Genomic DNA, 12811 nt, shown 5'->3' on the forward strand with positions numbered 1-12811 from the left:
TACTGACATGCCTTCTGTAAGAGGGTGGCCAGGTGATAAAAGAGTGACAGAATCCAAGACAGACAAGTGACAACATGAGGTTATGAATGACACATACTGCCCTTGGCTCCACACACAGGGAAACCTGTCCAGAGTTTTGTGCTACCCCAATAAAAGTAATTCAAGCAGCAATCAAAAAAGTTTAACTTCTATGGGATCAAACCTGGGCATTGCTATGTGAAAACCACTCTTTGATCCTTCTTCACACAACCAATTCTAACATGAGAAAAAGGACTTACAGATGTTTCTTTCTTTGCTGATATAAATAAAACTGAAAAAAATGCCTCTTTCCTACCGTTTGGGACAAATTATAATTTCTGTTATCAGATGCAATGAAAAAAATCTATTAGCTTGTTTCCTTTTTAAGCAGTGGTTTTTAAAAACAGCTTATTGAATCTGTGTTTGAAAAACCTCATGTCCATGTAAAAACTGAAAGGGTATTTATACTGTAAAAGCCCCAAAATAAAACCAGATTCGCCTTTACTTCCTTCCTGTAATTCAGTAAAGAACACAATTTAATCCATACTCTGTACCTGCAGAGAATACTACAATCACATTGTTCTTGAACAGAAGGAAAAGATATTCACTGTAGTATGGGGAGAAAAAAAAAAAAGAAATGAAAACTTCAGAGAAGAACCATGAAAGATCTTAATAAAGAGATGAATAAGAAATTAGTCTCTCACGAAGGCTATCTCATGAAAACATCTAGCTTTCTGGGATATCCTTTCACATTTCAACACTGTAAAACTAAATCTCTGGCTTCCTCTTAATGCACTGAGTACAAATCAACATGAAAAAACTGAAATACAAAATCCAACTAGTGTACAACAGAGGGTACACCTGTACACACAGCAACTGTACAGAAAGCAGTGCACTGAGGCATAAGACTGAAGGACTCTGAGAACTGTACTGAAGATATACAGCACCTCACCCGTACAGGGCTTAAGGCAGCAGCTCTCTGGTGTCCACAGAGCCGCACAACAGTGGGCTGAGAAGAAACAGCAATGACTGTGCATGTGCTGGGCACCCTCTGCTGGTTTCACAGCAGCAAGTCACCAGGCTTAGGAAATAAATATAGTGAAGTGCGAGCAAAATCCAGGGAAGAAAAAATATCTTAACTACAAGCATGAGTACAAAAAGAGGGATCAGAATGTCCTTCAAGAATTTAAAGAAATAAATACCTCCAGAACTTTTTAGATTTTAACTCAGCTATCTTAGTTGTTTCTCCTTATAGTTTCTATCAAACTAAGAAAGACACCCTACTCTCATAAACAAAGCATTCAGCATTTCTTGCCTTGATAATCACTTTTTTCCCCTGTAACATAACTTTTATCAACATCCTGGCTAGCAATAATTTCTCCTTAATTTACAAGACTCCTCCTGAGTGTTGACAGGTTACATGTGACCCTTCATGGTCTGCAAAGCAGACATAAACAAAACTCTTGCATGTTTGAAATTACCAAAAGCAGAACAAAATACAAGTATAACAGTGTTAACTCTCAGCAGCAGCCAGCTAGTTAGGCACTAATTCTACATTATAAGGAAGTGAAGACACATGTAAATCCCAATAAAGTCACTTAACATTCCTCACAAATCCTTCAGTTTCACAGTTCTTCAAAACCACAGAAATTTCCCTTTGGTCTGACACTACTGACACTTCTAAAAACATTCTTAATCAGTACCTAAGCATTAAAGGAAGGAATATAAAATCTCAGTTTTGTTGTATCAGTAACAAAATCAGCAACTGCTTAGAAAATTTTTCAAATGCAACATTTGCACCCTTGTGAGAGGAGTTGCCATACAGTTTAATTTTCACAAAAAAGAGGTTCTCTCAGAAGAAAAATCCTACAATACTCTGACACTTGATAAGTTGCAACATCCTATGGATTTGGTTACAAAAGTGTTCAGCATTTCAGAATGCAGAATAAAATATCAATAACCACAAGTAAGATGACTGAGCTTCAAAGATCTCTCCTTTTCTTGACCACAATCCATTCCTCAGTCCCACTGGAAGAGTTCCTGCGCTGTTTGGCTGCTCATTTTTGCATCCTCCTCTAAGTCCATTAGGTTGTGATACGTTCAGATGGAAAAAACATAATTTTTGAGAGAAGAAAGTGTAGGGGCATAGAATATAAGTAAATAAAGGTAGTATAGAAAGTAATCTTACCCCCTAAAGAGTTGCAGCTGGGTTAATTACTAAAGATTAGAAGCAGGCTTGATTTTAACAGGCCACACTGTAGCCAATCAGAAGAGTGCTATAAAAGAGTGGGTTGGGTGGTTGAGGGAAGCTGGAGTCAGCTGGCTGCTGTGAGAAGCAGGAAGAGGCAGTGCTTAGGGGAGCTGCCTATGACAAACATCAAGGAGGTATGAAACTCTAGCAATATGGAACCTTTGCAATATAACGACAACAAGAAAGTTAATAAAGTACTAACGCATTTTGCCAAGGAGCACACTGTACACAGAATCAAGGTACAGGTACACATGATACAAAGTATAAAGATAAAAGGTAAAATAATAAAATAAATCTAGGTCAAATTTATTATTCTGCAGTCTATACAGCCAGAAAATATATGTTGTTTTATAGAAATAGCATGATCCAAGAAATGTTTGTTAAATTTTTCACCACTAGAAAACAACAAATTTAATGGCACTCTGATGCAGAGTATAGGATCCTCAATATATCCATGAGCAGGGGTGTGAACTCCTCTCACTACTTTCACATTCATCAAGCTCTATTTTACACAGGAGAAAATTAAATAGTGGAGAAGCAATAGTGTTGTTCTCAAAGAAGCAACAGAAAAAGGTGCACATGCAAGGCAGCATTTGCCACGTCACAGACAAGACCTAGCAACTCCTGTACGGCACAGGTGCCAGCAGAGTTCAGGGCTCTGCTTGGTATTTCAAGTGCTCAGAACAAACACAGCAGAAGTGGCCACCCTTCACAAAAGGCACAACCAGCTGAAATTCATGTAAGGCCCCTGAACACCAGTACAGATGATAAATAACCAGGGGAGTAACTCATCAGCTGCTCTTCTCATCTTCCTAAATCTGCTCTTCTCATCTTCCTAAATCCAGGAGGATTTAGGATTCCAAGAGACTTGTTGCAAAGAAGGGTTCAAAAATTGGATAAGGTGTCCTGGAAAGGCAGGCTTATTCTTTTTGCATGCTCCTCTTGCTGCACACAGCTTGAGAAAATGCCCTTTGAAGAAAGTGTCAGCATGTTTTGGGGACACATTGGACTTCCTCTCTTAAGAAGGTGAGGAAATAGGCTGCAGTGGCTGGCTAGACACCACTGCTCCACATAGGCAGGAAAAATATAGATTAATAGTAAGAGTACATAGAAAATGTTCCTTCAAAATCCATCAAAACTTCACTTTCAGACTGAAGGCACTGGAAACCATAATATAATAAGCAGCTTTGACGTGCTCACTGTGAAGTGGAAATCAGGGTGAAAATAAAAATTGGGGAAGTATTGCATCACTCCACTAGAGATTTTGTTCCTAAAGAAAAACACTAAATTTCCTATTTCAATGTCTTTAGAAATGGCTAACAATGGCATCTGAAAGATTCAAAAGGGCATAGAAAGAGACCCAAGAACATCCTTGTTAGGAACAGTGATGATAATGAGATGTAGCACGTTTGTGCTGGCTGCTACTTAGCATGGTCAAGATTACATGAGGAATAGGAAAACACATGCAGATGTAAGGTGTGTTTGAGGCATCAGCCTACTGAGAGTATTTTGGAAAGTGAGAACCACAAAAAGTTTCAGAATTAACTTTTGGCTTTTTCCCAGAAAATGAGACCTTGAAGTAGGAACCACCTGCCTATAGTATCTTCAGATACAATTCTGCTCCAGAACAATCCAAACAAGCACCCACAGTGATTTTATCATCTTTCTTGCTTGTAACTGGGTTCCCTTCAAGTAGAGCCCCTGGTTCACAAACCTGATTTGGCAGTAATTATTATCTTGAAAAACATACTAACTTTAAATACTTCTCCTATTTATAAATACTAAACATGTGACAAAGTTCAGTATAAAAAGACTGCTGTAGTAATACCACTGTTGTGGCTCAGGTAGAAAAGGCAATCCCTAGATGAGCAGGAGCCTTGTGTCTGTATGGCTCAATAATAGTCCACTCTCAAGCCTGTGCACCTGGCAAAACACAGCAGTTTGCCTGGACATATTTGCACTCCCTGTGCTACCTCGCAGCCTGAGATGAAAGGTTGTGGTTGGTATTTTTCTAGCCAAGTGTCAGGGTACTTAAGGTTTTGCCTTTTGCAGTTCACCAGCACATCATTTTCTATACTATAAGACTGGGAACCTGATATTCTCTCATAGCAAGATCAACCACCAACAAGACTGAACCTTTCTTATATATGCAACAATACTGTTCCGCTTTACTTTAAATAAATAAGACACCAAATAGTGTAAAAAATCTGGTGTAACCAACCAAATGTTTCATAGCAAGCTAGATTAAGAATACCAACTAAATATTTAGATTTTAAAATATTCAACTGATTTTCAGAGATGATGTGCAGTTAAATCTGTATGTGAACACTCCCATGTCTAACACTGACTCCTTTGACACGACAAAGATGGAAGTCAAAACAAATCTGTGTCAGCTGTAGGAAGAATTTAAGTGTAGCATGCATGGCAAAAGGAAGAGTGAATACTGAAGTCTGTGTTTCCTTCCACAGTGTAGACTGTAAATTCTCCAGCTAAGCTTTCCATAAGCTTCTGTAAGATGGATATTTAAACATGCACTGATAGTTCCACAATAATAAATTAAATGTGTTGTGTGTTTTGGGGTATGTAGCTCAAGTCAATGTTAGAGTGTTACTGTAAGACAAGATGTGTAATTTTAAAGCTGCATTCTAGGATGCTTAATAGGACCCAGTTTTGGGAAAAAAAGAAAGTGAGACAAAAGAATAATGAAATTTCTTGAGAAGGGCCACTAAGAAAATGTAATTTTTAAGTAAAACAGCCCATTAATTACAATCTTTCCAGTTCTTTAGCAGGCTTTTTAACCCTAAAAATGCTAGAAATATGTACAGAATTGCTTTCACAATTTGTTCCTTTTGGACTTATGTTTGTCTACTTTAATAAATCAAGATGAGAGACATTTAGAACAAATTAATTCTCCAAGCTGGAAAAGTGAAATTCTTCATAGCTTTTGTAGCCAATCTGTTGGTTGCTTAAATTTCTTCACTTTGAGTAAGAATAATTAGAATATCTAGGGACAAGGAGAGGGATGGAAAAGGAAAAACCAAGACTTTGGTATTCACTACTATGTACAAGTTGCATGGGATAGCTCCTGAGGCTGCTCTAGCTTGTGCACAATTTTTCAAGTTGCATATTAGAGACAGGATAATCTGCTAGGATGTGTGAAAAATGCCATTTTAGTTAAATTCTTGAACATGCTAGAACCAGACTATCATGACAAATATATGTAATTTTGAATAAAATTTTTATTTCTCTCTTTTTTTTTTTACATGTCATTCATTACTTCTATTCTGATTAATACAGAAATATAAGAACTTTTCATGGAGAAGGAAATTTATTGAGGAGAGTTAAGCAACACATTCTAAAATGAAATAAGAAAACTTTATTAACCTAGTGCATTCATTTTTAAAAATCCTTTGAGGAAAAAAAACCTATTTAAATAAAACATAAGCTTTCAAAAAAAGCAGTATGCAGATGAAGAAAAGAAAGCTGGAGGACATAATGGATTTTGAACAAAGAACAGTGACCATGTATTAAAGGGATGCTCTACGTGCTACAGTGAAAAGATCTACTAAGAAAGTACAATTGTTTTGGGAGAGCCAGAAGATAAGACCAATGCATTTAAGTAGCTTTAATTTGCTTGCTTTCTTTCTCTATGAACTCTATGAATTTCCTAGCACAGAACTAGACAAGTATAGTGCTTGCAATTTTTTTCAAATATTTTATACATTCTATTTCATCATACTCTTAGAATCCCAATAAAATCTTTACTAGGGTTGCCTGCTCATAAATACTTGCACAGGAAAGAGAATCTGAAAGGGAAAAAAAAGTTATCCCCTAGAAGCCTCTGTGTTAAAAGGTAGAAAAATCAAAGAAATTAGAACCATATAATCTTCTATGACCTGCTCTTCTAAAGGCCCCTGAAAAAGAAACTGAGACCCAAGAGAGTTTGAAATCCTGGACCTAATTAAACAGTCATGTCCCAACAAGTGAGGCTGTATAACACATACTGGTTTAGACTAAAGCAGCATTATTTTAAATTCTCTACCAATAAAATGAAAGAATGTAACAACTTTAATCGAGAAAATGTTTTCTGCAGGTAGCAGAATGCAAGAAATGCTGCAGCCAGCACTTGTCAAACTGAGATACTATTGTGAAATGCACCCTTATGGCTACTGAGGTAATTACAAGTAATCAGTAATTATCTCTACTAAGCAGACATTCCTCAATAGCAATGTTTGAGATTGGTGATTCACACAATTTGGTAATCTTCCCCTTTTTTTTCTGTGATAGCTTTGCCTTAAACAGCATCACTCCCAACTTCTCACTAGTGTCTGTATCACAGTGATGCAATCCATAGAATGTATTACTTATTGAACAGGTTACACAGGCATTAATCAGAACATCCTCTAATCAGCATTCAGAGTGGAACCCTGAACAAGGGCAGCATTTGGACTAGGATAACACAAACAAGGAATAAAATAATCTTGGATTTTACACCAAAACTTAAGTTTAGCACATGCCCTGCAAGTGATATAGTTCTTCTTCATGCTTTTGGCTGGGTTCTAAAGTATTTACTATTTAAAGATACCCAAACAGGTATATTAACATCAGTGTCAAGTTGTACCTCCAAGAACCTTGTAAGCTTACAAATATTTACACCTACCTGAGTTTTGGGGGGGGCGGGGGGGGTGTTTTGTGGTTTGGACAGGGTGAGGAGGTGTTCATTTTTAATTGAGGTATGAGCAATACTAAGAAAAATGCTCAGAAGTACTTAAAATCTTTGGATGCCTCCTTTCTTGTTAATTAGTAAATATTTAATCAGAATGCACACAGTAATTTCTACTGAATCTAAAAAAAATAAAAAGGTTTATTCATGCTTTCTAACTGTATTTTTTCTCATTTCAAAATAGGCTAACAAGCTATTGCTGCTGAAAAACCATTATCTGTCCAGTGGTTTACATATAGATCCACTCTGTACAGTATTTTCAGTGACTGCTAGAATATGATACTTCATTCCACTTTCCTGTTTTCCACAGTGCTTCTGATCATGAAATAAGGATTACAGGAACAAAGCATGTGTGAAGTGTACAGACAGAAACTACCAGCAGTATGCACACAAAACTTAAAAATTACATTTCAATATTTTGTAAAAATAACATTTTATCCTAATCACTTCAAAGTTTTACATTCTAACAAAAATAATGGGTGCCTCACTCATTTTATCAATTCAGAGAACTTCAGCCCTCCAAGTTCATAGTTTTAATACAGTGTTTTCTAATCAACATGGAATTTGAGAGATGCCATTATTTTGCTTTTAATAACTAGCAAAATCCCAAAACAATCAGCAAGCATTTTAATTTGGTGTCTGTATTTTACTTTTAATCACAGACAGCTTTACCACTAGGGTCCTCAAGAGTGAATTACCTGCGTTGGTAGTCATACTGCACTAAAGATCCGTGACATTCAAGACAAAGACTTATGGTTGTCCTAGATTTTAACATCTCAGTTATGCAACTGAATGACATAATTCAAAGGTATTTCTAACTTACTATAAGAGGAATTCTGTGATAGAACCACTTGACAAAATAATGTAATGCAAGCATGTGGAAAAAAATGAAAATGAGCTGGACAAACTAGCACAACTTTCAGCAAACATTTTTAAAGTTGAGTGTACACTTACTATTTATGTATTTGCACAAATGAAATGACAAAGATTTTCTGGAAGAAAATCACTGAACCCAAAATTACATTTCAAATTCTACAGACAAAAAATTTATTGATTTTCTCTACATTTTTGTCTGAAGTTTGAAATAGGTGTCCTTTTCAAAAGGACAAACTTAAGGCACACTTAAAACTGCATTTCACTGCATTGCTGAATGAGATGTGATTACCTCAGAAACAGCATAAATCCATAATATTTTTTCCCTTGATCAGCTGAGGTGGCAGTGACAGAGCTTTCATTGGCTAGATAAAGGTGAATGCATTTTTCAGAAAAACTTTATACACTGAATACACTTTATTTCTACTTAATTCCTGCTGTTGTCAAGAAAAAGCTACTTTGCTTACAATATGATCTCTAATTAGTGTGGAAGTGACATTCAGATCCGAAGTCCCTGCAACTATGGCTTAGATGAATCCTACTGACCTACATCTGAGTTAACAACTCTAGATCCATTTAACACTCTTCACCTATTCATCTGGTAAGGGTTTCTTGCACTGGCTTGCACACAATTGTAATGTTCTGGTATGCAAATCGATATGGCTGTGAAGTTACCTGTGAAGTGTTTGAGAAACATATCAAGTCATCTGCTTTAAAGAATTTGTTCTTCTGCATTTCAACAGAAACCTTAACACACACTAATGTGAACACATATCCATTATGAGACAGATATGCTTACAGAAAATCATTCAAGAGGAATTTTGTAGCATTAAAACATAAAACATTAAAAATATTTCAACTGGCCTATTTACAAGTTACACTGCTCTCTGACCATACTGTTTTTTGCAAAGCACAAAATAGTCCTTTGTCTGAGGGCTTTAGTATCATTTCATTAGATAAGAAAATTTAAAATTAGCACTAGTGACTTAGCTTTAAAAGAAAAATGACAGAGTACAGAATAAGATTAGTAAACCAGTGATACAACTAATATCACTGTTAGTATGCAAGTGCTGAAATGTGCACTTTAAACTCTTGGAGAGAGAAAACACATTCATCTGCAACTGTATAATATATCTTAAGATCCTCTTCATTTGTAAGAGTGCTTAGACTGCTAGAATTGCCTCCTCTAACCTTTGGTAGCAGACCATCGAAAAGATATTAAGAGTAGGAATTCAATGAGACAAACCCTTTTTCATCAAGTTCTTGCAAGATAGGAATAAAAGAATAACGGGAAATATAATTTTACAGCTTACCAACTTCAAGAAAAACCCTATTAAGAAACTCTCATCACTGACAAGAATGACTTTTCAGATTCTATATGTGAGTTATTACTCAAAGAGATGTCATGAATTTTCTTTTTAGTAGTTCTACTTGGCTTTTCTTGACTATGAAATACCAAGTACATACACTAATTGAATTATGTTTATTGTGCACCCAAAGAACTTGTACCAAATAAGTTAACATCACTGTGACAGCCCTTCAAGGAAAAATGTAAGACTAGTTACAATTAAGGAAAGATACTTTTGCCATTCTTATTCAAATAAACAGCTTCAAATTAAAAAAAAATAACATCCCGCCTTTATGTCTTTTAAAACAATCTCTCATCTACACCAGTAAATGGCATCACAGTGAATGCCTACTTGTGGAAAGGAAGTTGAAAGAAAAATCTGACTACTGCAAAATTCAAAAGAATCAGCAGTAGATGTCATAACAGGGAAAGGAAGATACTTTAATTACCTGAATCAACAACAACAAAAAAGGGAAAGGTTCTTTAATAACATGAGTTAATAACAAAATTTTTTTCCAGTTACTCTTGATGACTCCTGATATTCTGAATCGGTTTTAAAATTATAAAGCTGGAGTATGACTTTTTACAAGAGCAAAGAACAAGGGGCAATGGCTTTAAACTGATGTACAGCAGACTTAGATTAGATAGAAATTCTTCACTGTGAGAGTGGTGAGGCACTAGAATAGGTTGCCCAGAGAAGTTATGGATGCCCCATCCCTGGAAATGGTCAAGGACAAGTTGGATGCAGTTTCAAACAGCCTGGTATAGTGTCCCTGCCCATGGCATGGGAGTTCGAACTAGATGATCTTTAAGGTCCCTTTCAACCCAAACCATTCGATGATTCTGACTGTTCAGTTCTCCTATTATCAAGCAACAAAAAGTCACCATTACTGAAAAGACAGAGAATGAAATTTAGGATTCATTTTTATCAGTTTCAAATCAAATTACCCAAAGATGTGAGTTAGGGAAAAAAGTCAAAAGAGTACTTTCAGTTTGACCAGCAGAAAATATCTTTGCACATGGTCAAAACTGCTCAAATTGTATATTCAGAGACTTCTGTAATAAATTGGCTTATAAACATCTATCTTATAAACACCTTCTATATGTAAGTTTATTTTTTCATTTTCCAACTGTGCTTAAGGAATGCCTGCATACCTCACTACAGGTTTGATTACAGTACTCCCATCTTGACTTACTCAGGCTAAAAGTTCCTTAACTTCATAAAGTCATTTAAATCACTTAAGTGGCTCTAGGTATGTTATAGAGTTCTCCTGAAGCAAAGGAATCTAACTGAATATATTCCCCTGAGTCTGTAACAAAAGGAAGTACCACACATACAAAGAAAGCATACCAGTACTTCACAGGAAAAGGTTTCAGCAAAGAAATCATGTCTTTATAGCAAACAAGGCTACATTTCACCTTTATGGATATACTGCTCTACTCAAATGCACTACAGTGAAAGAACCACAGCCTGTTTAAAAAGGTAAATACATCAAACATCTTATGGATGCATATGGTTTTCAAGTAAATGTGAATGCCTAAATACAATGTGTTGCCTGCAAAGCTACCTGAAATATTTTTCAATGTATCTGTTACTTATGTGAATCATACATCAGCTTCTTCAGTTGCTAGAACCCACAACCTTTCATCACTACAGCAAGCTTTAAACCAGCGTAAGCCAGAACTGCTACCCCAATGCCTGGGCCCCATCTTCCTTCTGTCCCAATCTCTCTCTCTCCTTTGCAAAAGCAAAAATTAAAAGTCACTCCCATGAATCACATCAAAGATTTGCTCTGGGTGTCAGGACAGTTCCTTTCAGTGCACACATTGGCTTATGATGGCTTAATCTACAATAAAAAAGGAAAGTCTTCACTCCAGCTCTGAAACATTTAAAACTTCCTACTGGCAAGATAAAGAAACCAGAGTTTCGCTTATATAAAGTCCCTTCAAGTTTCTAAATATGGCTATATTTTGGTAATACATATCTGCATGCTACAATATTTAAATAAGAAATAGAACAGTTCTAGCTGTAAACATAATGCAACTGAAGACTGTACAACAAACTTTTATTCTACAAAAAAACAGCGTTTAGAAACTGATAGTGTAACACATATGTACAGTAGCCAATTTATTCATGTTTGAAAGATATTAACAAAGATAATAGATTCATTAAATGCATTGTTCTATAACACTACCAACCAAATTGTTTAACAACTGTCACCTGGCAATTTACCTAAATCTTCATACTATGAACAACTTGGCACACTGCCAGTCCCAGTTTAGAAGAACAACAGATGAACTTCTAGTTTTCAGGAGGTTTTTAACAAAGTGTTTAAAAAGTAAAGCTACTGCCAATATGTGTTTGATTTTGAGTATTTTTTTCTGTGGCCTATGACTGAAGCCTTTTCAAACTTAACATATTAAAATGAAATAAAACCCCTTAAGTTCATAAAATATCCTTAGAGCTATTTTGTGCTTTTGGGCTTCCACCACAATCAAATCTGCCTGACCAGAACACTACGAGTAGCTGGTGCAGCAGCACTGGTCGAGCTCTTTGAGCCAGAGACTGCCCGTGACAATACATTTACCTCCAACATTCTTCATCTCAACTCCCAAGACACGTTCTGGTAATAAACACATCAGCAAGGTCCATTACAAAGCAGTGGTTATTTAATGCATACCTAATGACTACTACTTGCACAATAGATAATAATTCATTCAAGTCCACTCTTTCCAAGGGCTACCTTCATTAAGCTGTTTACTATCCAGAATAGAAGTCCCTGGAACTGAAAAATTGAACCATGACACAGCATGAAAAATACCCCACCATCCAGAGGAAGAGGACTACACACACAAGTAACTTGCTTCTAGGTTCAAAGGCATGCTAATGCTTTACACTCATGTGATGTTTTCATACTTTCACCCCTTTGAGGGAAGCAGAAGGGGAAATAAAACTTGCATGCTAATGCTTTAATGTTAAAGATCAAAAGTCTAATTTGAGCTAAAAACGTTTCTTTTACCAAACGGGCATTCATGTAAGAGAATCTACCCTTATTACCTTATTATGCAAGAGGAAAACAACTTTCTTAAAACTGAGTGAAAGGGTGCTTTCACACACAGAATTTTAACAAAACTTATTTTGAAACAAGTTGGTGAAATGCACTTGAATGGAACAAACTGAAAATCTGACATCATCCTACAGCTTAACCTTTTCAATTGAAAGGATACACAAGTAGCAAAGCAGATGAAAGAGGAGAGAATAGCACTGCTAATTTACCTAAGCAGCCAATTCATCTCAACAATTTAAAAAGAGGTTCAACTTCAATGTTATTCCATCAAAACAAACCCCCCAACTCTTATTTCTGTAAAACATGTAGGGTTTTTAGACCAACATCAGCTTACTTTTAATGCAACATTTCTGAGCTTTGAGTCATTAAAATCAATTAACCACAGAGTACTCAAACACTAACACTATCTATCCAGAACACCAAATATATTACAAAATAAAAATTGCAAATACTCATTTAAGCTTTGGCTTCATGCATATCTGCATTTTAAAAAGTAAGCTGGAATAATACTGCATATTCTTACAGTATAT

The 12811-nt window shown here is 35.9% G+C and overlaps 1 protein-coding gene across 2 annotated transcripts in view; it reads right to left on the reverse strand.

Annotated features, from left to right (window-relative positions):
- The window catches only part of SCAF8 (SR-related CTD associated factor 8), an 88257-nt gene that overhangs the window by 22890 nt on the left and 52556 nt on the right, over positions 1-12811 (reverse strand). The gene's annotated exons all lie outside the window — the stretch shown is intronic.

The sequence above is a fragment of the Molothrus aeneus genome, chromosome 3 (genome assembly GCF_037042795.1).
Source record: "Molothrus aeneus isolate 106 chromosome 3, BPBGC_Maene_1.0, whole genome shotgun sequence".
In the NCBI taxonomy this organism is placed as follows: domain Eukaryota; kingdom Metazoa; phylum Chordata; class Aves; order Passeriformes; family Icteridae; genus Molothrus; species Molothrus aeneus.